This window comes from Lepidochelys olivacea (genome assembly GCF_965140295.1).
Source record: "Lepidochelys olivacea isolate rLepOli2 genome assembly, chromosome: 6".
Classification (NCBI taxonomy): domain Eukaryota; kingdom Metazoa; phylum Chordata; order Testudines; family Cheloniidae; genus Lepidochelys; species Lepidochelys olivacea.
Window position 1 is genome coordinate 87,931,442 of NC_140416.1, and position 22,527 is coordinate 87,953,968.

The following is a 22,527-nucleotide window of genomic DNA, read 5'->3' on the forward strand; positions in this document are numbered from 1 at the left end:
CATTCTTGGTTGACAAAGAGAGTAGGATTTAGCCATTGTCATGGCAGAGGTTTTTAGGGAAAAATTATGTTTAAGAGAGCACTAATTTGCTCCTACATGTGAGTGCTGGGTGGGCCAGGTCATAACTGTACATGTAGTCACATTGTCAGTATAATTTAGAGCCTAATTAGGACTCAAATGTAGCTTCTAAGTTTGCGTATGTAAGTAATTAGGAAAACCTGTGTGTCTGTAGTACGTTGTTCTCCATTCCCCATGATTCACAGGGAATCCTAGAAGTTTAAACTGGAAAAATCCTATTTAGTCCATCCCCCTGGGAGTCAGTGCTGGATGGTCTCTCCTAATGTATATTCTCCAGAGCTTTGCACAATGTGGTTTCTATCACTTCCTTCACTAAACTGATCCATATCACAGACCTCATGTACAGAGAGAATTGTTTTGCTGTTGATTTGAATGTGATTGGATTTGTCGGTGGTGGTGTCCATACCGAACATTTAAAAGCCCTTTGTGGGAAACCCAGCTACCATGTCTGTTCTCTAGTGAGAAAAGAAACTAATCAGATGCAAGCCTCTTTTTCTGAGGAGCAAAAAAGCCTGACCCATAGTGTCCCTTCCTTGTGGCCTAAATCTCCTGAGAGAGCTTCAGTTTTGGCAGATCCATCTCACATCCACAGGAAACTAATAAACTCCCTAAACTTCATTTTGCAGTGTCTGATTCTGAATTCTATGCCCCACAAGGAAATCAGAGAAGAGGAACAAAAAGATTAGGAGCTGGAATGATTAATTTTATTATTAATTGATAGGTATTTATTTGTTTATGTGGAGTCACTGATGTTCATGGTGTAGAACAGAGAAGTAAGAAGTCAAGTCCCATGCCCTAAGGCACGAACAATCTAAATCTGATGTGGAGAGATCTTGAAGAGCTAAGTATATCTTACTTGGTTAAATATCAATTATGTAGCAGCGAACAAGGACAGCTGCAGTATTTGAGGGATATAAACACCCAAGAAGGAGAGAAATTGTTCAGATCAGTTAAAGCGGGACTCAAGAATAATAGAAGTGGTGGGATGAAATTTGGCAAAGGAAGATTTATGCTGAACATAAAGAAACATTCCATAATTGTGAAATCTATGAGACTGTAGAATAGTCTCTCAAAGGAAGTTAGGGAAGCTCCATTGCTTGAGACCTTTCAAACTAGACTCGACAAAGCCCTAGAGAATATAATAAATTAATTAGTTTAAGTCAGTGTAGGGCTTAAAAAATGGAAAGTGCTCCGGAAGAGCTAATTTATTAATTATATTTATTTATTATATTATGTAGGGAGTAATCCTGCACTGCTCCCCCGCCCCGGGAATGCACTAGATAGGACCTAAGGTCTTTCCCATCTCGTAATGTCTCTGACCCTGTGATCGCCAGTGATCCTGAAAATAAAGGGATGGAATTTGTGAGAATAAAGGAAAAAATCTTAAGGAGAAAACATTCTAAAGAGCCATTGATTGGATCATTGACCTTTAGAAACATCTTAACGAGTGGGTGACAAGAAAAGCTAGATACAGGGGAGAGACAACATAAGACTTGCAAACTGCATCCTGAAATACATACATGGGGCCTTAAATGAGTGCCTTGCCTGCGGATCAACGCAGTCAAAGAGACTGCCTGCTCATGGCCAGCAGGCTGTGTTCTTGGTCTGAGCTGGGCCCAGCGGATGGCATTTCTTATTCCTCTGATTTGTGCGTGTGTTACATGACTATAGAAGGAGCAATCAGTCAACTCCCAGGAACCTTAGCAACAGTCCCGTCCCCAGAAAAGGCTTGTAGTAACTGAAGCAGTGATGACTCAGCAGCATGGTCTCTCTGGCCGCTTGCTGATCCCTGGCAAGGACTCTAGCCCAAGTTCTGGCTTCCTTGTTTGGGTCAATGCTGTCTTGCTGGCACAGTAGAGGAATTTCTGGATCCAGCTGGCCTTGGCATTAGAGAGAGACTGAAAGGAACTGTTTGTAGCCAGACAGTTATTCCCTCTCCCTTTTTATTTAAAAACAAACTAAAAGTAACACAGAATCCTGTTAGTAAATTATAATGAAGAATCCAGATCATAGGCCCTGACTCCATTGGTGCTCCGGGGCTCAAGCACGCACACACACACACAAAAATAGGGGGTGCTCAGCTGTTCCATGAGCCCTGGGGTTGGCTACAGATCAGCTGTTTGGCGGGCCCAGGGCTGGCCACTGATCAGCGGGCGGCTGGCGGGAGGTGGGGAGAGGGGGTGAAGAGGAGTGAGCGGGAGGCAGAGGGGCCTTGGGGGAGGAGGCTAAAAGAAGCGGGGCAAGGGCGGGACCTCAGGGGAAGAGGCCAAGTGGGAACAGGGCCTCGGGGCTGAGCGGGGGTGAAGCACGCACTGGGAAAAACAAAAGTCATCCCCTGTGATCCAGATGGCAGAGTTCAAAAGTGATGGATGTGGGGGCAGAGACGGCAGTAAGTCTGGGAGGCCAGTGTCCCTGATACATCATTGTGAAGAAGACAGATTGCTGGGTTTAAGGATGAGCTGGGGACATATTATAACATCACTAGAGGATTTATTTATTTTTACCGAACAAAGGGTGTGGAAATGTGGTCTTGAGTGACTGCATTCACATTTAATCAGATTTAGGTCACTAATGCAATGAGTCTGGATGGTCTCAAGTTGATTTCTCCTGAGGGAAATTTGTTTATATCACCCAACCTCATCATCCAATTAAGCATAATTCTGGAGTAGAGATAGAAGACAGATTGGGGGTTTAGTAGTTACAGGTCAGGATTGTGATGCATCACAGAACTGTGTGAGGAACCCAGCACTGGAATAGCAAAGGATTCTGCGGTTCAGCATTAAGGTGTACCAACAGTCCGGGGGATCCCATCACAAGAATAGCAGGAGGTAGTGCAGGTAAAGACTGAGATGCATTGGCAGAGCTGAGGATAAGAGAAGGGCAGAACTGGAATAACAGCGGGTACTACCAGTCTGGATTGGCTTTTTTTTGGCAGAGCTTTGCCAGGAAGTTTGGGTCCTCTGTTATCTCCTCCTTTTCATGAGCACTAAAAATTCACCGAGAAACAATAACGTATGTGTGTGTAGCAATCTGCCTTCTCAGAAACAGCAGCACCAACCCCCAATCTCTGGCCTCATTACTCGGAGCAGGAAATGAGTAAAACATAAATGACTTAAAAAGAGCCAGGAGGGGCCGTTTCTCTTCCTCGTTCCCTGGCAATGACCGTGTATAGTTACAGTTTAATCTTGGAAATGCCAGACAGCTGTTGCCGGTTGCTAGGAGACTGGCACACATTATGCAGATGTCAGGGACCTCAAATGTCTGCCGGAAATTACAGCTCATGTTGTATGAGGAGAGACGCGCATTTCCCTGTCTGGGGAGCCCAGTGGGAGCCATCATCCCCCCGTATGCACCCCACCCCTGAGATGGGGCTGAGGCTGACAGGCTATGTCCTGACAAAACCCAGCTAATACATCGGCTCTGGGGTAAAAAATTATAGGAAAAGAATCTATAAAAAATTTATCCAGCTTTGTGTATGGGACACAGCTGGGGGTGGCGGGAGCTGGCTGGTGCAGTGCAAGGCTCTGGAGCTGGCTGCTGCATGCATTGTAGCTGGATGCCTAAAAGAGGTGGATTTGGATTCAGCTTTACTCCCATGGGGCAGGCAGGCTGGCAGCATTCCCCAGTGTTCACAGGAAAGACTGGGTTTTACTGACTTGGTACGGCAGAGGCTACTGTGAGAAGAGATAACTGGGCAAGGAACCGAGCTGAGGAAATGAATGACCAGATGCACACATGAAAAGCGATGACCTTTGGGGGAGGGTTTCAACATATGCTAACCAACACACAAACAAACTATAATGAGACAGAACATTTTAAAAACTAAAATCAGGGTATTGGCTCCATAACACCTCTAACAGGAGCCCTGCATTTTGTCAAATTCTGGGGGAGATCAAGCTGAGCTGATAGTGCAGTGTTTGTGACATCAGGGCATGTTACCATGGAAATACTGTGATGTTGCAGATTCAGCATGATGGCAGTACTTTGGCCTGCAGCTCGAGGGAAGTTGGAGGAGTAGAGGAAATAAGCCTGGTTAAAAACCACAAACCTGTGACCCGAGAACTCCAGAGAAGTGCAATACAATAGAATGGATTAATGGTTTGGTCAGATCTGCACTGACACAGTTTACAGGGCTGTATCTGCAATGCATACGTGTGTGTGCACAAGAGAATTTGTACATGCACAGGCATAGGGGACACAGGAATATGTCTGCATGTGCAAGAGTGAAAGTGCACAGGAGAGTGTATATTCATGCAAAGATACAGGAATATCTGTATGTGCCATAGGACCAACACCCAAAAATCCTCTGGCTTCAACAGGAATGAACATCATGCACATGATATGATTCTATCATTGTTCATACCAAAGTACTTCAGACTCTTCCCCAGCCAATTACAATCTAACCAGAGCTGCTCTAGGCCTGACTGAATGGGTACCATACAATATGATACAAAATAAATGGGTAATAATTGAAACACCAACAGAGTCGTTCATGAAATAGGTAGGATTTGCCAGATCAGACTATTGCTCTGTCTAATCAGGTATCTCAAATACTTCCTCTTGGCTATCTCAACACTAACTAAAATTTAACATGGCTAAGTTCCTAATCTTTCTTTACAAACCCACCCCACTTGGTCCATTCTTGTTACAGTTGACTCCTCCAGGATCTTCCCTGTCACACTGACCTATAACCTGGGGTCATCTTCAACTCTTTCCTCTCTCTTGCTCCACACAGCCAGGCAGGAGGCAAATATTGCCATTTTGTCCTCCTCAATATTACTAAGATTTGACCTTTTCTCTATAAATATCTCACCCAGGCCATCAGCATTCCTCATCTTTATTAGTGTGACGTCCCCTTCTTTGGCCTGATACCCATATCTCCTGCTGCAATTTATACAAAATGAAGTTGCTAAGATTATCTTTCTTGCTCATCATTTTATGTCACTCCTTTCTTAGAATTCCTCTTCTGGGTCTACCTTCTCCACCACATCACATCTAAGGCTCTTGTGATCATCTTCAAAGTCATCTGCATAATTCTGCTTACCCTTATCTCTTATTGTGTCGCCTCTCTGTCCCTTTTGCTCTGCCGACAATGTCAGACTCATTGTCTGAATTGTCTGCTTCTCCCACAAAAGTCTCCACACCTTCTTCCATGCTCCCTCTTATGCATGGAATATATGGAATGCATGGTCCACAAGGACAACATTTTTTCATCAACTCCTGCAGGAGACCCACTTTTTTCTTCATCATCTTTGCAAAATTAGCTGACTAAATTATCTTCTTATATATTTCATTTATTTACTCAATTTTGTGGAGGGAAGAGGTTAAATGTTAGGAGAGGGCTTTAGCAACACTGGAATTGAAGCTGAGAATTGGTGTGGGAGAAAGACAAGAAGGCTGAATTGTGAAGAGAGATTGTAAAGGGGGAGCTTTAAAAAATGTAACTTCTAAGCCATGTGTTTCTTCTCACTATGATCCCTCTGTTTGTATGTTGTATTCCTTTCCCTGACCCTTTCTTTGAGTTTGGCTTTCAGCTGTTATGCTCTTGAGGGCAGGGACTCTATCCTTCTCTGTCTGGAAAGTGCTGAGTGCATTGTGGGCATGAAAGCCATCTAATTAATTTATAACTAATAATAGTATCATGCCTCCTGCCACACCAGTTCAGACCATGGCACCTTCTCACCTAATACCTCACCTGTGCCATACTGGATTAGACCATCACTACAAATAATCCAGTATCTCACCTCTGGTAGTGGTCAATACGGGATGCTTCAGAGACAGTTGACCATCCTCCCATCCCCTTTTATTCACTTGTCCACTTTATGCATAATAGGTACAAATAATTTCTCTTTCCAAAGCAGTCCTTTGGTTCATCCAGTCTAGTATCACATCTGCTATACAAAAATAGACCAATGACCCATCTGGTCTGGTAACTTGTTTCCAACGGGTTTCAGAGTAACAGCCGTGTTAGTCTGTCTTTGCAAAAAGAAAAGGAGTACTTGTGGCACCTTAGAGACTAACCAATTTATTTGAGCATGAGCTTTCGTGAGCTACAGCGAGCTACTCACGAAAGCTCATGCTCAAATAAATTGGTTAGTCTCTAAGGTGCCACAAGTACTCCTTTTCTTTTTGTTTCCAACAGTGCTCAATGCCAAATTCTTCAGAGGAAGGCATATGAACTCTATAATATAGCGCACTGTGCAATATTCAGTGATGGGGAGGGTGAGGGCAAGGGATAGGATTCTTTCCTAGCCCTCCATTAGCTTCTGCTCTGAAACTTGTGGGTTGAAACTTTTTTGTAGCTATCATCATTGCAAATGCTATTCTCTTTCATATAAATGGCTTTCTTCTATAAAACTTAATATTTGCCTCAATAATATAGTGCAGTAGCAAATTCCACAGTTTATCTTGCAGCTTTCTGCTTCAAGGGAGAAAATCTGTGCCTGACAACTGCAAGTGATCTTTTATGAATCATGGTACTGAATTATAAAGGAATCTAGGAACCTCATGGAATATGTTTTCGTAGCTTTACTGTAGAGAGAGTCAGGAATATGAAAGTATGGTGAAAAATTAGGATTAAAAGAGAGTCAGGGAGTTATTTAGTGGAGGGTGAACACCTGTACTGTATTTTAGGAGATGTCCTTTACTTAGTTCCTAATATCCCACATCCTGTGTCCATACAAAAGGCATTTTGTCCTGTATTTCAGCAGCACATCCTACAACGTAAGATGTATGCTTTTCTACCATGAATAAAACATCCTTTGTTTTCTTGAAACATAGATGGTCACCCTATTTAGGGACAGAGAGGCTGTTCTGGAGAGGTGGAAGCAGCATAAGGAAGGTGATGGCAGATGGATTTACTTCCTGTTGTGGAGAGAAGATAAGGGGAAGTGAAAAAGGTGTCTGGAATTTGAGGAATCTAGGAAATGGGATGCAGAACATCAAGAAGTTGGGAACTCTTCTATAATATGAACGTATCACATAGGGCTTGTGCTGGATGGAAATTCAGACTTGCTCCATTGTATGGAACTATCTCCACTGTTAGGGGGATATATAAACAGAGTCTACAAGCCTTAATACTACTATATCTTAATGTCTCCATTAGATCAATTGGCAGAGACCTGTATTTTTGCAATGGCAGAATCTGGGTTTTCCACAGTGGTGTGTGTGTGATTCAGCTGGTGACCAAAGTACCTATTGGCCAAGGATTTGTTATAAAAACACTGCATTGTCCCTAGAAATCATGAAAACTCATCTCTCACAACCAGTGAGCACTTTGCCAATAGCATGCCAAGGTGACAGTAACTGGGGGAAGGGAAAGATATTGGAAAGGAGAACAAATGGGGCCAGGTAAACAGCACTGCAGTAGCGGTGGTTGCCATGGTGACCAGAGGGGGAAAGGAGGCGGAGGAGAAGGAAGAGGGAAGCATATTGATCGATAGTACTGTGCCAGCTCATCTGGCTTCTATCCATGTGCTGCTACAGAGGGAGAGAAAATCAAAGAGCCACACACAGAGCAGACAGCGCCTGAGATTCAATACGTGGCAGCAGCTCGATCAATAGATTGTTGGAAGGTGGGTAATTGACTCCCATTCTGCTCAGGAGAAGCAGATGCAGGGACAGAGATGTGTTTGTTAGCTGCAGATTCCCAGCTCTACTTTATCAACCAGTTTGTTTGTCTAGTTAATTTGCTTGTTTGCTTGACAGCTTCTCTTCAACCTGATTTCTTGCTGCATCTGTCAAAGATGAACATTGGCTGCAAGACCTGAGCCATGACTGTACTGAAGTTCCTGAGTCATTTTCTCCCACCCACCTCTTCTTTGTCTTTAGCCCACCATGACACTGAGATTTTCATGGGGGAGACTGGAGACAAAGAGAGTTTATTCTCATGGGATTTCTGGTGCTTTCTGCTTTAACCTGCCTCTGAGATTTCATAAGAGCAGTCTTTCTTGTGGAAGCTCAGTATTTCCTGTTCCGGCTGGAACCAAGAAGCAGAGAAACCACCAAAGAAATAAAATAAAATAATTAAGCACATTTTTTGCACTTAATAAAACATCTGAATTATGGGTAACGGTTCACTGTGTCCTCCACAGAGTAACTGACACCACTTCCTGCAACAAACAGCCCATTAAAACTATACGAAAGAAGAGGGAAGAACTCCACTTACTGAATTACCATCATCTCTGCCTTCAGATCTGTGGATTTTTCTTGGAGGTTTCTCTGCTAAGTACTGCTCGGTCCAATTTGGCTTAGTTTATGAGTTAATAATGAAAAATCACCCACTTACAATTCTGCTTCTTTTAAATTATATTGCTAGATTCATACTTTTGAGTTTTGTAATTCTACAGCCTGATCCAATTCCCAATTAAATCTGTGACAGCCTTTCCAACGATATCAATGAGAGTTGGGTCAGGCCCTTTTGTGAGACAGAAACAAACTCCCAGCTTTCAAGCTGGTATTTTCAATCCATTGAGACACCAGCAGGTGTGTCTTATGTATAAACTAACAGCAAGTGTCCCTGTGCCCTCTAAGACATTTTCCTTCATTTTCTTAATGAATGGGAAACTAAGAGCTTCTTAACCTCTTGGCATAAAATATGCAAGAAATAAATAGAAGTATGATAGAATGATTATAAAATAAGTTATTGCAAATGTTCACTTATCAATTCTTCAGGGAAGGCAGATAGGTAGGTGAGAAGGAATCCAATCAGACTAGAAGGTTTAAGGAAATAAAAGAATTTCTGCCAATCATGAAGGGACAAAAAAAAGCTGTCCACCACACCGACAGACATGCTTTCCACACAAAAAGGAAGTAGGAAAGTCGGGCAAAATATTGTGTATATGGTGAACAGTCAGAGGTAGGATTAGGACCACATGGTCCTCAAGCTGAGGATAACCATATATGGTCTGCCCTGCAAGCAAATAAATTAAAGTACATGTATTCCTCTAATCTAGCATCAAGTCAAGAGATGCACTGCTTCTGTAAAGAAGGATATCTTATTGCTGAATCACTGTGCCTGTCTGACATACACTAGTGAAGCAACAGGCCACATGGTAATGCTGAGAAATGTAGGATGGATCTCAGAAATTTCAGTATAACTCCAGAGAGTCATCCACGATGTGTCTAGCCAGTTAATGTGCAAATCCAAAGGGACACCTCCCCAGTCTTCTGAAACATAGTCTTATTACTTGGAAAGATGATGTAATCAAATGCATCATGAGCATATCTGCAAGGGGCATGACATGATGCACCAGCACCCTACATCTTTCTTAGAAGATTCCTGGAAGGAATCTCTGGGGTCAAATCTGTGCCAAAAATGGAGCAGCCCCCCTAAAATATCCTTTAACATACTTTCACACCTAACCACACAGAGGCCTTGAAGATGGTATCAGTTCAAAATTGCTGTCACTTATTAAAATGCCACTTTCTAGGAATTTAGCCAGGAGTGTCACTGACAAAGTGAGCTGTAGCTCACAAAAGCTTATGCTCAAATAAATCTGTTAAGTCTCAAAGGTGCCACACGTACTCCTTTTCTTTTTACTGACAAAGAAATAGTTCCTCTTCCTCACAAAGCAAGAGAAGTATTCATCTAGTGTGTGGCCAAGCTCAGCTACTGGGGAGAATATGGTGGGATAACACAGAGAAGCCCATCTCCCAGGATGTGAGAAATGCGTGTGCTATGGTTGCCAACTTTCTAATTGCATAAAATCAAATACCCCTGCCTCGCCCCTGCTTTTTCCAGAGGCCCCGCCCCTGGCCCACCCCTTCTCTGAGAACCCACCTCCACTCACTCCATCCCCCCTCCCTCCATCACTCGCTCTCCCCCACCATCACTCACTTTCACCGGGCTGGGGCAGGGGGTTGGAGTGCAGGGGGTGGGAGGGCTCTGGCTGGGGATGCAGGCTCTGGGGTGGGGCCGGGGATGAGGGATTTGGGGTGCGGGAGAGGGCTCCAGATTGAGGCAAGGGGTTGGGGTGCGGGGGGAGCGGGTATGGGCTCCGGGCTAGGTGTGTGGGCTCTGGGTGGGGCCAGAAATGAGGGGTTCAGGATGCGGGAGAGGGCTCCGGGCTGGGGCAGGGGGTTAGGGTGCAGGAGGGGGGTGAGGACTCTGGCTGGGGGTGCAGGCTTTGGGGTGGGGCTGGGGATGAGGGGTTTGGAGTGCGGGAGGGGGCTCCAGGCTGGAGCAGGGGGTTGAGGTGTGGGGGTGTTGGAGGTGTGGGCTCTGGGGTGGGGTCGGGGTTGAGGGGCTTTGGGTGCAGAAGGGGGCTCTGGGCTGGGGTAGGGGGTTGCAGTGGGGGGTGGGGTGGACTCCAGGAGGGAATTTGGGTGCAGGACGGGATTCTGGGCTGGGATAGGAGGTTGGGGTGCAGGAGCGGGTTTGGGGTGCGGGGTCCCGACGGTGCTTACTGTGGCACCCAGGAAGCAGTCGCCAGGACCCTGCAGCCCCTAGGTGCATGGGCGGCCAGGGTGGCTCCACGCACTGCCCTCACACCTGCAGGCACTGCCCCGTTAGCTCCCATTGGTCGTGGTTCCCAGCCAATAGGAACTGCAGAGCTGGCACTAGGGGCGGGGGCAGCGTGCGGAGCCTTCCTGGTTGCCCATGCGTCTAGGGGCCACTGGGACCTGCCAGCTGCTTCTGGGAGCTGCGCAGAGCTAGGGCAGGCAGGGAGCCTGCCTTAGCCCCGGGCCCTTGCTGCGCCACCAACTGGACTTTTAATGGCCTAGTTGGCAGTACCTGCTGCAGCCGCTAGGGTCCCTTTTAGACTGGGCGTTCTGCTCAAAAACCGAACGCCTGGCAACCCTACTGTGTGCAGACCCAACAGAGGAAGGACATCAGTTCTCCAGTCTATAATGCATACAATCACAAACAAGTATGAACATCAGTCTTCTAATGTCAATCTGAGCAATAGTCTAACCAAAACAGTTATTCCATGGAAAAAGCAACAGGCAAAGAATGTAAAAGAAAAGTATATTCTCCTGAACAAAGCTGCCAACAACCACATGGAAGTAAATGTGATGCTATGCTCCAGCCTTTGTAGGCTGAGAGACAATTTCATAAAGAGCTGTGGCAAGTGATGTAAATCAGAGAAGTCTGTGGAAGGCTCCATTGGCTTTTAGATAAGCACAGAATCTGGCAAGTACAAACATAGCGTAAAGCCATATTGCTAAACCATTTAACTGCTGCTTCTCCACTGAATGTTTTCTGATCTAGAGTCATTTCGTTTTGTCTGCATCCAGCCAATTCCAAAGTTAAATTTAACAGCTCTAGTAAGTTTTATTTTCCTGCTTCCTCAGCTCCACACCTATCCCCTTTGAGAAAGGAGCTGTAGAAATGGGAGATTATCATTGTTAGGATTAAATGAGAGACATCAGTAAAAAACAAGATTTGTCAGCACTCAGAAAGCCCAGCTCAGAATCCATTCCAGTAATTCTTATCCAGCACCATAAGTACAGCCATACTGGCTCAGACCAGAGGTCCATATAGCCCAGTATCCTGTCTTCCAACAGTGGCCAGTGCCAGATGCTTCAGAGGGAACGAAGAGAATGGGGCAATTTATCGAGTGAGCCATCCCCTGTCGTCCAGTTCCAGGTTCTGGCAATCAGAGGCTTAGGGACATCCAGTGCATGGGGTTGTTTCCCAGACCATCTTGGCTAATAGTCATTGATGGACTTATCCTCTATGAACTTATCTAATTCTTTTTTGAACCCAGTTATACTAGATTCATAGATTCATAGATATTGAGGACAGAAGGGAGCATTATAATCATCTAGTCTGACCTACTGCACAATACAGGTCACAGAATCTCACCCACCCAGTCCTGCAATAAACCTCCCACCTATGTCTGAGCCATTGAAGTCCTCAAATCATGGTTTAAAGACTTCAAGGTGCAGAGAACCCTCCAGCAAGTGACCCGTGCCCCATGCTACAGAGGAAGGCTCCAGGGCCTCTTCCAATCTTCCCTGGAGGAAAATTCCTTCCTGACCCCAAATATGGCAATCAGCTGAACCCTGAGCATATGGGCAAGGTTCACCAGCCAGATACCCAGGAAAGAATTCTCTGTAGTAACTCAGATCTCACCCCATCTAACATCCCATCACAGGCCATTGGGCCTATTTACCATGAATATTTAAAGATCAATGAATTGCCAAAATCATAGTATCCCATCATATTTTTGGCCTTCACGACATCCCCTGGCAACGAGTTCCACAAGCTGAATGTGCCTAGTGTGAAGAAATACAGTACTTCCTTTTGTCCAAAACCTGCTGCCTATTAATTTCATTGGCTAATCCCTGGTTCTTGCGTTATGTGAAGGGATAAATAACACTTCCTTATTCACTTTCCCCACATCATTCATGATTGTATAGACCTCTATCATATATCCCTTAGTCATTTCTTTTCCAAGCTGAAGAGTCTAAGTCTTTTTAATCTCTCCTCATATGCAAGCTGTTTCATTTCCCTAATCATTTTTGTTGCACTTCTCTGTAACTTTTCTAGTTCTAATATATTTCTTTTGAGATGTGGTGACCTGAACAGCATGCAGTATTCAAGGTGTGGGCATACCATGGATTTATATAGTGGCATTATGATAGTGTCATTATGATATTTTCTGTCTTGTTATCTATCCCTTTCTTTCCCTGTCTCTTTTCACTTTTTCTTTCTTGTTACTTCTTCCTCTTCTCTCAATCTTTATTTACACTGCTCCACTGTTTCTCTCTTTCCTCCCTCCCTCTTCTCCACCAGCTAGTTTTCCCTTGCTATTCTTCACCTGTGAAATAGCGTACCTCTCCCTCACTAACCAGGCCAAGGCCACAGCAGCACAGAGCTGGCTTTGTCTGCATAGCTGCCCTTGCCCCTAAGGGGCCACAAAAAGTGGAGAGTGCCTGAGTCAGGGGCAGGTATCATCTTGGTCTATTGGTTCAATTTCACAATGCAATTATTTGTCATATGGGACAAAGGCAAACAGGTGGGACCCATCTTCATGGTCTCACTGCAGAATCAAGGCAATCACAGGGGTGAAACAGCCAGCTGATGTCACCATGCAAGGCACAGGCAATGATGGTTTTAACACCACAACTGCACACCACGCCTGGTCCTGAGTAGCCTTTATATTCAGTGTCTAAGTTCCTTTTACCTTCAGGCACTATGTTTACACCTACTGCATCTTTGCATCTCTCCACTTGCTCACCAGCTGAGAATTCTTGACCTCTTCTTCAAGGCTCTGCATAACTCCACCGTGACCTGCATCTCTGATCTTGTTTCTTACCATATCCCCCCACCATCCTCTTCACTCTGCCAACAATGGTAGCCTCACCATTCCCTTTGTGTCCTTCCCCAACTCCCATTTCCATGCTGTGCTCCATCCAGTGGAACAAGGATAGTCTCTTGCTTCATATTCTTAGGAGTTGCATAATAGGGATTACCTTTAATACTCTATAGGAGATTTAATATTTTTTTCCTAGTCAGCACAGCAGAGATGAAGAGAAGAAGGTATCCAGGTGAGGAATCCAGGGAGAGAAGAGAAAAGTAACACAGAGTACAGTGAATGTGGGCAAACAGCAGCCCGGATAAGCAAGGCATCAGACACAGATCTATGTGGGATATACACCTAACAAGCTTCTGGTATCACAGAACCTCAGTCCCTGCACTGCAGCATGGATGGTTTTAGAGCAGATCCTGTTTCCATAGCAACAGTACATGTGAGAGCTGCCTTTGGAGAGCAATTCAACCCTTCAGGAAGGTGAAAAGCAAGGCCGACCTCACACACAAGCTCGGTGAGCAGCCACATCACAGGCAAGCTGTTCAGCTCTCAGGCAAGTCCTGTCTCCTTAGGCTATGTCTACATTATGATCTAGGGGTATGAATTCCTAGCTCGCATACATATATTTATGTTTGCTTGAAGTGAGCTAGCATGATTATAAGCAGTAGTGTAGTGGCGGTAGCATTTACAGCAGCTGTGGAGGCATGGCTAAGCCATGGAGGCAAGTTCATACCAACAGGGGTCAGGTGGATTTGTACTCAGCACAGTTAAACCATGCCGCAGCTGCTGCTGCCCATGCTACCGCAATTACCCTATTTATACTTGCGCTACTTCTCACCAAGCTAGCACAAATATGTGTATGTGAGTTGGGAATCACACCCCTAGCTGGTAGTGTAGACAACCTCGGAGAGAGGAAAGGGACTAGGGACCGAATGGCTAGGCAGCAGTTCTGCGGAAAAGGACCTAGGGGTGACAGTGGACGAGAAGCTGGATATGAGTCAACAGTGTGCCCTTGTTGCCAAGAAGGCCAATGGCATTTTGGGGTGTATAAGTAGGGGCATTGCCAGCAGATCGAGGGACGTGATCGTCCCCCTCTATTCGACATTGGTGAGGCCTCATCTGGAGTACTGTGTCCAGTTTTGGGCCCCACACTACAAGAAGCTTGTGGATAAATTGGAAAGAGTCCAGCAAAGGGCAACAAAAATGATTGGGGGTCTGGAACACATGACTTATGAGGAGAGGCTGAGGGAACTGGGATTGTTTAGTCTGCGGAAGAGAAGAATGAGGGGGGATTTGATAGCTGCTTTCAACTACCTGAGAGGTGATTCCAGAGAGGATGGTTCTAGACTATTCTCGGTGGTGGAAGAGGACAGGACAAGGAGTAATGGTCTCAAGTTGCAGTGGGGGAGGTTTAGGTTGGATATTAGGAAAAACTTTTTCACTAGGAGGGTGGTGAAACACTGGAATGCGTTGCCTAGGGAGGTGGTGGAATCTCCTTCCTTAGAAGTTTTTAAGGTCAGGCTTGACAAAGCCCTGGCTGGGATGATTTAATTGGGGGTGGGTCCTGCTTTTGAGCAGGGGGTTGGACTAGATGACCTCCTGAGGTCCCTTCCAACCCTGATATTCTATGATTCTATGATTCTCTGCCAGAGCCACCTAGGGAGACAGGAGCATATGAAAGAGCATCTGCTGGCTTGATTCAACCTCCCACCCAGTTTCTGGGTCCTCACAAAGTATCAGGAAATGGTGAAAAGTTGAGCCAAACCCACAGTGGGTGCTGGCCCGTGGTCAGGATAGGAGGCTAAGCAGGAGTATCCCACAAGAAAGGGAGTATGGGAACAGTTACCTGTCAACATCTGCCTCCTGCACACCTGCCTTCCCCTGTCTCCCATTAACTGCTACTTCTCCACTGAATGTTTTCTGATCTAGAGTCCTTTGGTCTTGTCTGCATCCAGCCAATTCCAAAGTTAAATTTACCAGCTCTAGTAAGTTTTATTTTCCTGCTTCCTCAGCTCCACACCTATCGCCTTTGAGAAAGGAGCTGTAGAAATGGGAGATTATCATTATTAGGATTAAATGAGAGACATCAATAAAAAACAAGATTGTAGAGAAGTGATGAAGGAAAGAAGTCAAAGAAAGGCCAGCAGATACTACAGAGGTTGCTCAAAAATAAAGCTGGCCAGGAAATGGTTTTCCTGTCCCAAAAATGTTTTTCAAGAATTTGAAGTGTTTTTCTATCCTGAATCTGGAAAAAAAGTCAAACTCTCAAAAATGTTAATTTACCAACAAGCTGAAAAAAATTCAGTTTAGGTTAATGAAATCGCTTTGTTTCAATGCAGACCTTTTTTGTTTAACAAAAAATACTATATTGAACTTACATTTCAAAATGAAAAGTCATTTCAAACAAAAAAACAAAACTTTTCAAATGGGACCTTGTGACAATTTCAAAGTGAATTTTTCCAATTTTTTTCCGAAACGAGAAACTCATCAAAACTGACCCTTTCCCACAAGCAGTTTTGGTTCCAATGATTCTGCATTTTCTGACAGAAAAAAAACCATTTTGTCAAAAAATTCCCAACCAGCTGTGCTTAGAATCATCAGCCTTTGTCAGTCCCCCTGCAGGAAGAAGGCCTCTTCATTGCTATTCCTAACTATTCATCTCTATAGACCAATCTCAGTCCAGATTTTATTTTACAATTGATTTAAAATATTCCAAAATCAGCTAAATATATCTCAAATATATATCTCTGAGGTCAGAGGGCTCAAGTCCCAGAATTGGACTGGGCATCTTCCCAGTGCTGATGCTGCAATACAGCCGGAGCACAGCAGGTGTGCTTTACTGTTGGACCTGCATCCTTCAGAGGAGATCTTCAAAAGTCTGTTCTGCAAAGCTCTGGTGTCTGCTCAGGTGAAATTAAGGAGTAGGAGGTAGATAATAATTAATGATTTGCACTTATATAGGACCTGTCATCTGAGGACTTAAAAGCCTTTTACAAAAGTAGATATGTATCATCCCCATTTTACAGACAGACCTCCAAAGCCAAGCTCATCCAGTGAGTCAGTGGCAGATTTGGGAAGAGAACACAGGTCTTCTGACAAGCAGACCCCTGCTCTAACCAGTACACAATGCTGCCTCATACAGTGCTTTTCAAAAAGAATTGGTGATAATCCTCGTGTCCTGGCTGGAATGCCTTTGTTCAGGAAAAAACAAAACAAAAAAAAATAAAAGCTCTGATATCTGTGAATGAATACAGGATGGCTGCTGCCTTTAATCTCACAGTCAGCATGTTCCAGTCCAGACCAGTAGTGACTGAAAGTTGTTCACTGGCCCATGTGAAATAAATTTGCTGGGTCTCAATCTAGTTTCTACTTAATTGGTGTCCATATCATAAAACCCATCACATTTGGCGCTAACTGGCCCCCTTGTTGGCAGTCCCAGCAGAGAGGCCAAAGGCCAAATGAGTCACAGAGACTGAACTTTTTTCTCATCTTCAGAGGGGTCCTTCCAGGGTAGGGCTGAAATAATATTGTCAGGGCAGGGTGTGTGCACATTTGAGAAAACTTGCACTGCTGCTGCCTGGATGCTATCTGTCGTGTGAGATTTTCTGTATTTGGGCATTAGTCTGACAACTTTTACCAGATTCGCTTCACACAAAATACAGGAAATAAAAAAGACAAAGAAAAATAAGTTAAACACTAATAAATAAACGTTTCAAGGAATGATTTCAGCTTACTGACTGTGGAAGTATGGTAGGGATCTGAGCTTAGGCAAATCAAGCGGGCCCCTTATCCATATTTCTTTCCTATATTGTGAGTGAAAGCGGCAGCAGCCAGAGAAATTGAAACATCAAAAATTAATTGGAAATGTTAAGTCTGTTGTTCGTGCAAAAAGCATAAATATTTATATCCTGAAGGCTGACTTTTGGGTTCTCTCCTCAGCAGGAAGAGATTTACATTTTAAATAAAGATTTTTTTCTTTCTGCTCCTCAGTAAATGTGAGCAGTTTATTATCCCCTTAAATGAGAGTCTTCTGGCCCAATCCTGCAGTCCTTTTGCACATACACTCCCATCAACTTCAATAGAAATTACATGTATGTAAAGACTAAAGGATCAGTTCTCTTATTTACAGTCAGAATGAGAGGGAGCCTGAAACAGAAAGTTAGGACTTGAGATCACAAAATGAGGAGACGGATGAAATTAATGACTCCTGAGATACTGAGTTAATTTTCGAAATCTGTCTTCCATAAGAAAACAATGAAAAAATGGTTGGACAATTAGAACATAAGGAAGATTTTACACTATTAACTATTGATAAAGAGCAGGGAGAGAAATACTTGGAAAATGTAAGCATACCAGTACACTGGGCTGAATGATTTGCTCTTTAGGGTGTTTAGGGAATTAGCTAACAAACATATATCACCCATTGATTTTAGAAAAGTCATGGAACTCTGGTGACATATGAAATATTTAAGAAAATCAAACATAGCCCCTGCCCCAGTGCTCTCCCCAGATTCCATCTCCCCTCTCTTCTCTCCACCTTGCTCCTGTAATACTGTCCCTGCCTCCATCTCCCCTCTTCTCTCCCTTCCTGTCATTTCCCACATTGGTGCCAAAACTGACCCAGCCTCCCTCTCATTTCCACTCACCAGTTATTCCCCACTTTGACTCCTGTGCTCTGCTCTTTCACTTCCATCTCCTTTCCCCTTTCCTATCGCATTTCATTTAATCCCACACTCTCTGCCCCACCTACTATCTACTCTGCTGGTACTCCCCCATCGCCTTAGCTCTGCCCCTGTCTCCATCTCCTCTCCCATACCTCTGCAACCTCACTTCCCATGCTTGCTCTCCCTCCATCTGTTCTCCCCTCAGCAGTCACTCTCCACCTCAGACCCTGTGCTCTTCCCTATTTCATTCTCAATCTAAAGAAACCTCAGAATGCTTCTTTCACTAGATGGAGGCTGGATTTACCTTCCCTCGTCTCACCCTCCAGTACCCTTCCTTTTTCTATTTTAATCATTTCTTTCTTTGTCTGATTATTATTATTATTAATAATAATAATATTTAAAACTATGCCTTGCCTTGTATACACTGGGATTTTAACACAGTAGCACGGGGTGGGCAAACTTTTTGGCCCGAGGACCACATCGGGGTATGGAAATAATAATAATAATAATAATTAATAATAATAAATTTTAACACTGAAAAAAACCCTGTTACTAACTTTTCCATAACTGTTGTTCTTGACAACGTGTTGCACATGTCTATTCCAATGTAGGTGTGCGCTCACTTTGAGCACAGCCCCTGAAAAGTTTTCTCTCAGTGGTATCTGTTGGTATCTGTTGGGTCAGCTCTGGATTTGGCCGAGTGGTGTTGCAATCAGCATGGCAATAAACTCCGAACCCTCCACCTGCACAGCTGCTTGAGAATCACCTACATTGGAATGGACATGTGCAAGGACTTGAAGAAAGAAAAAACGGTTACTAACCTTTCTGTAACTGTTGTTCTTTGAGATTTGTTGCACTTGTCCATTCCAACACCCTTCCTCCTGTCCCTCTGTCGAAGCTGGTTGGCAAGAAGGAACTAAGGGGGCTGTGGGTCAGCAGGACCCTTTATACCAGTGCTATGAGTGTGCGACTCCAGGAGGCACCAGAGCCGACCAGATGGAGGGAAAACTTTCCGTCGGCTGTGCTCGGGGCGAGCACACACCTACACTGGAATGGATATGTGCAAGCACTCCAAGAAGAATGTAAGTTACCAATAAATTCCAGCAAAATGCCCTGACAGTGAGATAGCTGTGAACTCCTTTGTACATTTCAAACATGGCTGGACACACCCTTGGAGAAAAGACTGTAGGGAATAATCCTCCCCTGGCCCCTTGGTAGTCTAGTAGGATTTTTCTGTCTTTAACGTCTATGATTCTGGAACATTTCCAGCAGTTACGTGAGTTTCCCAGACTAAGACCTTGACCGTCCCAGACAGTGCATGCTGCCTCCTGTTTAATAGCGGACACTGTACCCTTTGATGAAGCTTGGGTTCTCCAAAGACAACTTTCAAACTTTGGGAGCAGCCCCAACTCAAGGGCACGGACAATGTGGAGGGAAGAGAGATCTGAAGTGCCAGTGTTGGTCTGTGGCTCCATGCTAGATATTAATTAGTGCAGATCATCCCAACAGGGTCAGCAGACCAGGCCAAGGACCTCAAGAAGCTCACCTCATAGTAATCACCAGGATAGTACTTGCTCCTTTGCCCTTGACTCCCAAGAAGGTAAACAAGAAAGCAAACAGTATGATGGGAGAGTGATTGCATCCACCTCTGTTTTGTTCCCTTCTTTCTGAGACCTCAGAATTTCAGAGCAGGATTTTTTATTTAATTTATTTTTTGTTAACATGTTTTTTCCTCTGGGACTAGTTCTCCTGGTTCTCAGTCATTTCCTCCTGTTTCCATGGCAACTACAGCTGACTCATATGTGTGGCTGCCATGGAAACGGCGCTAGTGCCGGCGCTAGTGCCCCTTTGAAAGGCTGCACTGAAACAGGAATGAGATTTGCATCTCTGGTGCTGTGTGGAGCAAACCTTGTCTGACTCTCCTGGGGAGGACATGAGGCACACTGTATAAATTCAATACAAAACCCAAACTAAATCCTTTCTCAGAGGGATTTTGAAAGCTGGTGAAATGGGTACATAGTAGAGAAATTGGATACTTGGGTTTGGCTGCTCAGGGTTGTAAAGGAATTTTCAGTGCGTTGTGGGCACACCAATTTCTTTGGAAAGACCAGTTACAAGCTGGCCATCTAGCAAGAGGCTAGAGTTTACCTGGACCAGCTAGCACATTTAAAACTATGCCTTGCCTTGTATACACTGGGATTTTAACACAGTAGCACAGGGGTGAGCAAACTTTTTGGCCTGAGGACCACATCTGGGTATGGAAATTGTATGGCAAGCCATGCTCATGAAATTGGGGGTTGGGTGCGTGAGGGGGTGAGGGCTCTGTCTGTGGGTGTGGGCTCTGGGGTGGGGCCAGAATGAGGAGTACAGGGTGTGGGAGGGGGCTCTGGGCTGGGGCACGAGGTTTGGGTATGGGGGGGGAGGGCTCTGGCTGGGGGTACAGGTTCTGGGGTGGGGCTGGGGATGAGGAGTTGGGGTGCAGAAGGGTGCTCCAGACTGGGACCGAGGGGTTGGGAGGGCAAGAGGGGGAATCAGGGCTGGGGCAGGGGGTTGGGGCACGGGAGGGGGTCTGGGGTGCAGGGTCTGGGCAGCATTTACTTCAACCAGCTCCCAGAAACAGCAGAATGTTCCTGCTCTGGCTCCTATGCGGAGGCACAGACAGGTGGCTCTGCGTGCTGCCGTGGTTCCCATCCTATGGGAGCTGCAGGGCCAGCACTTGGGGCGGGGACAGTGTGTGGAGCCTCCTGGCTGCCCCTACACATAGGAGCCGGAGTGGGGACATGCCGCTGCTTCTAGGAGCCACTTGGAGCCACGGCATACATTGAGCGGGGCAAGCTCTGGACCCCGCTCACCAGCGGAAGCTCTAGAGCCACATTAAAATGTCTGATGGGCCAGATGTGTCCCCCAGGCCGTAGTTTGCCCACCCCTGCAGTAGCATGTCAGCTAGCACATCTTAAAATACACCTTTTTCCTAGTGAAGACAAGGCCAAAGATTGTATAACCATGTATAACTAGGATGCTCTCCTCCTTACTTTAGTTACATAATGACAAAGAGCCATAGAGTAAATGTGCTTCCATTTATCTGTTTGATTTTCCACATTGTCCGCCTCATATGGCTCTGTCCTGCAGGAGTAGCTGCATATATACTATGTGGGGTAGTGGCTATGCCAGGCCCAAGCTTGCTATACCCTCACACAGGAGGACAGCATGGAAACAAGCTAGGAGTATCCCCCAGAATCCCTGCCTGACCACAACTGGGCATGGTGCCCAGAGGCATATTGCCTTTGAGTGGCAGTGCTTGAGATGAAGGTTTGACTATGACTGCATTATTTGTTCTGTGTTTATTGAAATTCTTGTTTTGATGTTCCATACTTTTTTGACTTGTGTATAACCTGTTGGTGTTGTGGCCATTGTCAGAATCATACCATCATAGAATATCAGGGTTGGAAGGGACCTCAGGAGGTCATCTAGTCCAACCCCCTGCTCAAAGCAGAACCAATCCCCAACTAAATCATCCCAGCCAGGGCTTTGTCAAGCCTGACCTTAAAAACTTCTAAGGAAGGAGATTCCACCACCTCCCTAGGTAACGCATTCCAGTGTTTAAATGTTTATTTGCTCTTTGTTTTTCTCTCTAGGAGCCATCACTTGGAGTGGAGTTGACAGGATGACAGACCACCAGGCCCCTTCATGAGGCCCAGTGAATCTCCGCCCTCTTCTACCTTTTCCAGTGGATTCCCCAGAGATTATACTATTCATCAGGGGTAACAGGGAATGACTACTCAGTGATGGAGTACTATGGGGAAGTCAATATATTTCCTTGGGGATATTTTGGGTGGGGAACTAGAAGTGGGGAACCTATATTTGTTTCCTCACTGATGTCCCTTTTCTGTCCTATGCTTTTCAACACTCTGGAGGCTGTATATATTCTTCTGGGGGGGTGCAGGCCCCCAGGCAACCCAGAATAAAGGGAATTTTGAAAGGGAGACTCATGTGTGTTAGACTGTACAATCTGTAATTTTTCCTTAATTTTTATTTTGGCAGAGGAATCTCTGTTGGTCCCACTGATGTTTTGTAAAAATAAATAAAATATATGTTTTTAGGAATGTTTCATCTTCGGCGGTTGCTTGGAGAATGGGGTTTGGGACCAAGAAGGCTATACATGCTCTGCCTCATGTGACCCTGGGCATGCCCTGAACGAAGGTCGGGTGGATAGTCAAAGGCAACTCCCATTTCACCTGCTGAGTTAGTCCTATTTATGCCAAGACTAGATAAGCCGCATATGTCTGGGTGCATGGGAACTCAGTCAGGGCATCTGAAAATCTGACATGAGCAGTCAACCCTTAGCCTCGCCTCTGTCCTGCCCCCTTTGTTCTCTACTCCCACTCAGGTTCCTGTTTTTGGGAGTGGTCTCTAGCTCCTCTCTGCCTCCCTCAAGAGGGGCAGGGGTTATGGCAGGGAGCACTCAAGGCAGCATGAGGTCAGAGTGTGCTAAATTTGGTATGTTCTCTACTCCAGTTATTTGATTC

The 22,527-nt window shown here is 45.1% G+C and overlaps 1 long non-coding RNA gene across 4 annotated transcripts in view; it reads right to left on the reverse strand.

Moving 5' to 3' along the window:
• LOC311521576 overlaps positions 1 to 22,527 on the reverse strand; it is a 65,226-nt gene that overhangs the window by 14,332 nt on the left and 28,367 nt on the right. The window contains exon 1 of one of the 4 annotated variants that reach the window (XR_014711918.1): positions 18,823 to 19,082. The exons of 2 other annotated variants lie outside the window; for them this stretch is intronic. This is a non-coding gene — a long non-coding RNA (uncharacterized lncRNA). Of the gene's footprint in view, positions 1 to 17,983; positions 18,203 to 18,822; positions 19,083 to 22,527 lie in introns of those variants that run through there. One more of the 4 variants, XR_014711919.1, reaches the window with a different exon arrangement.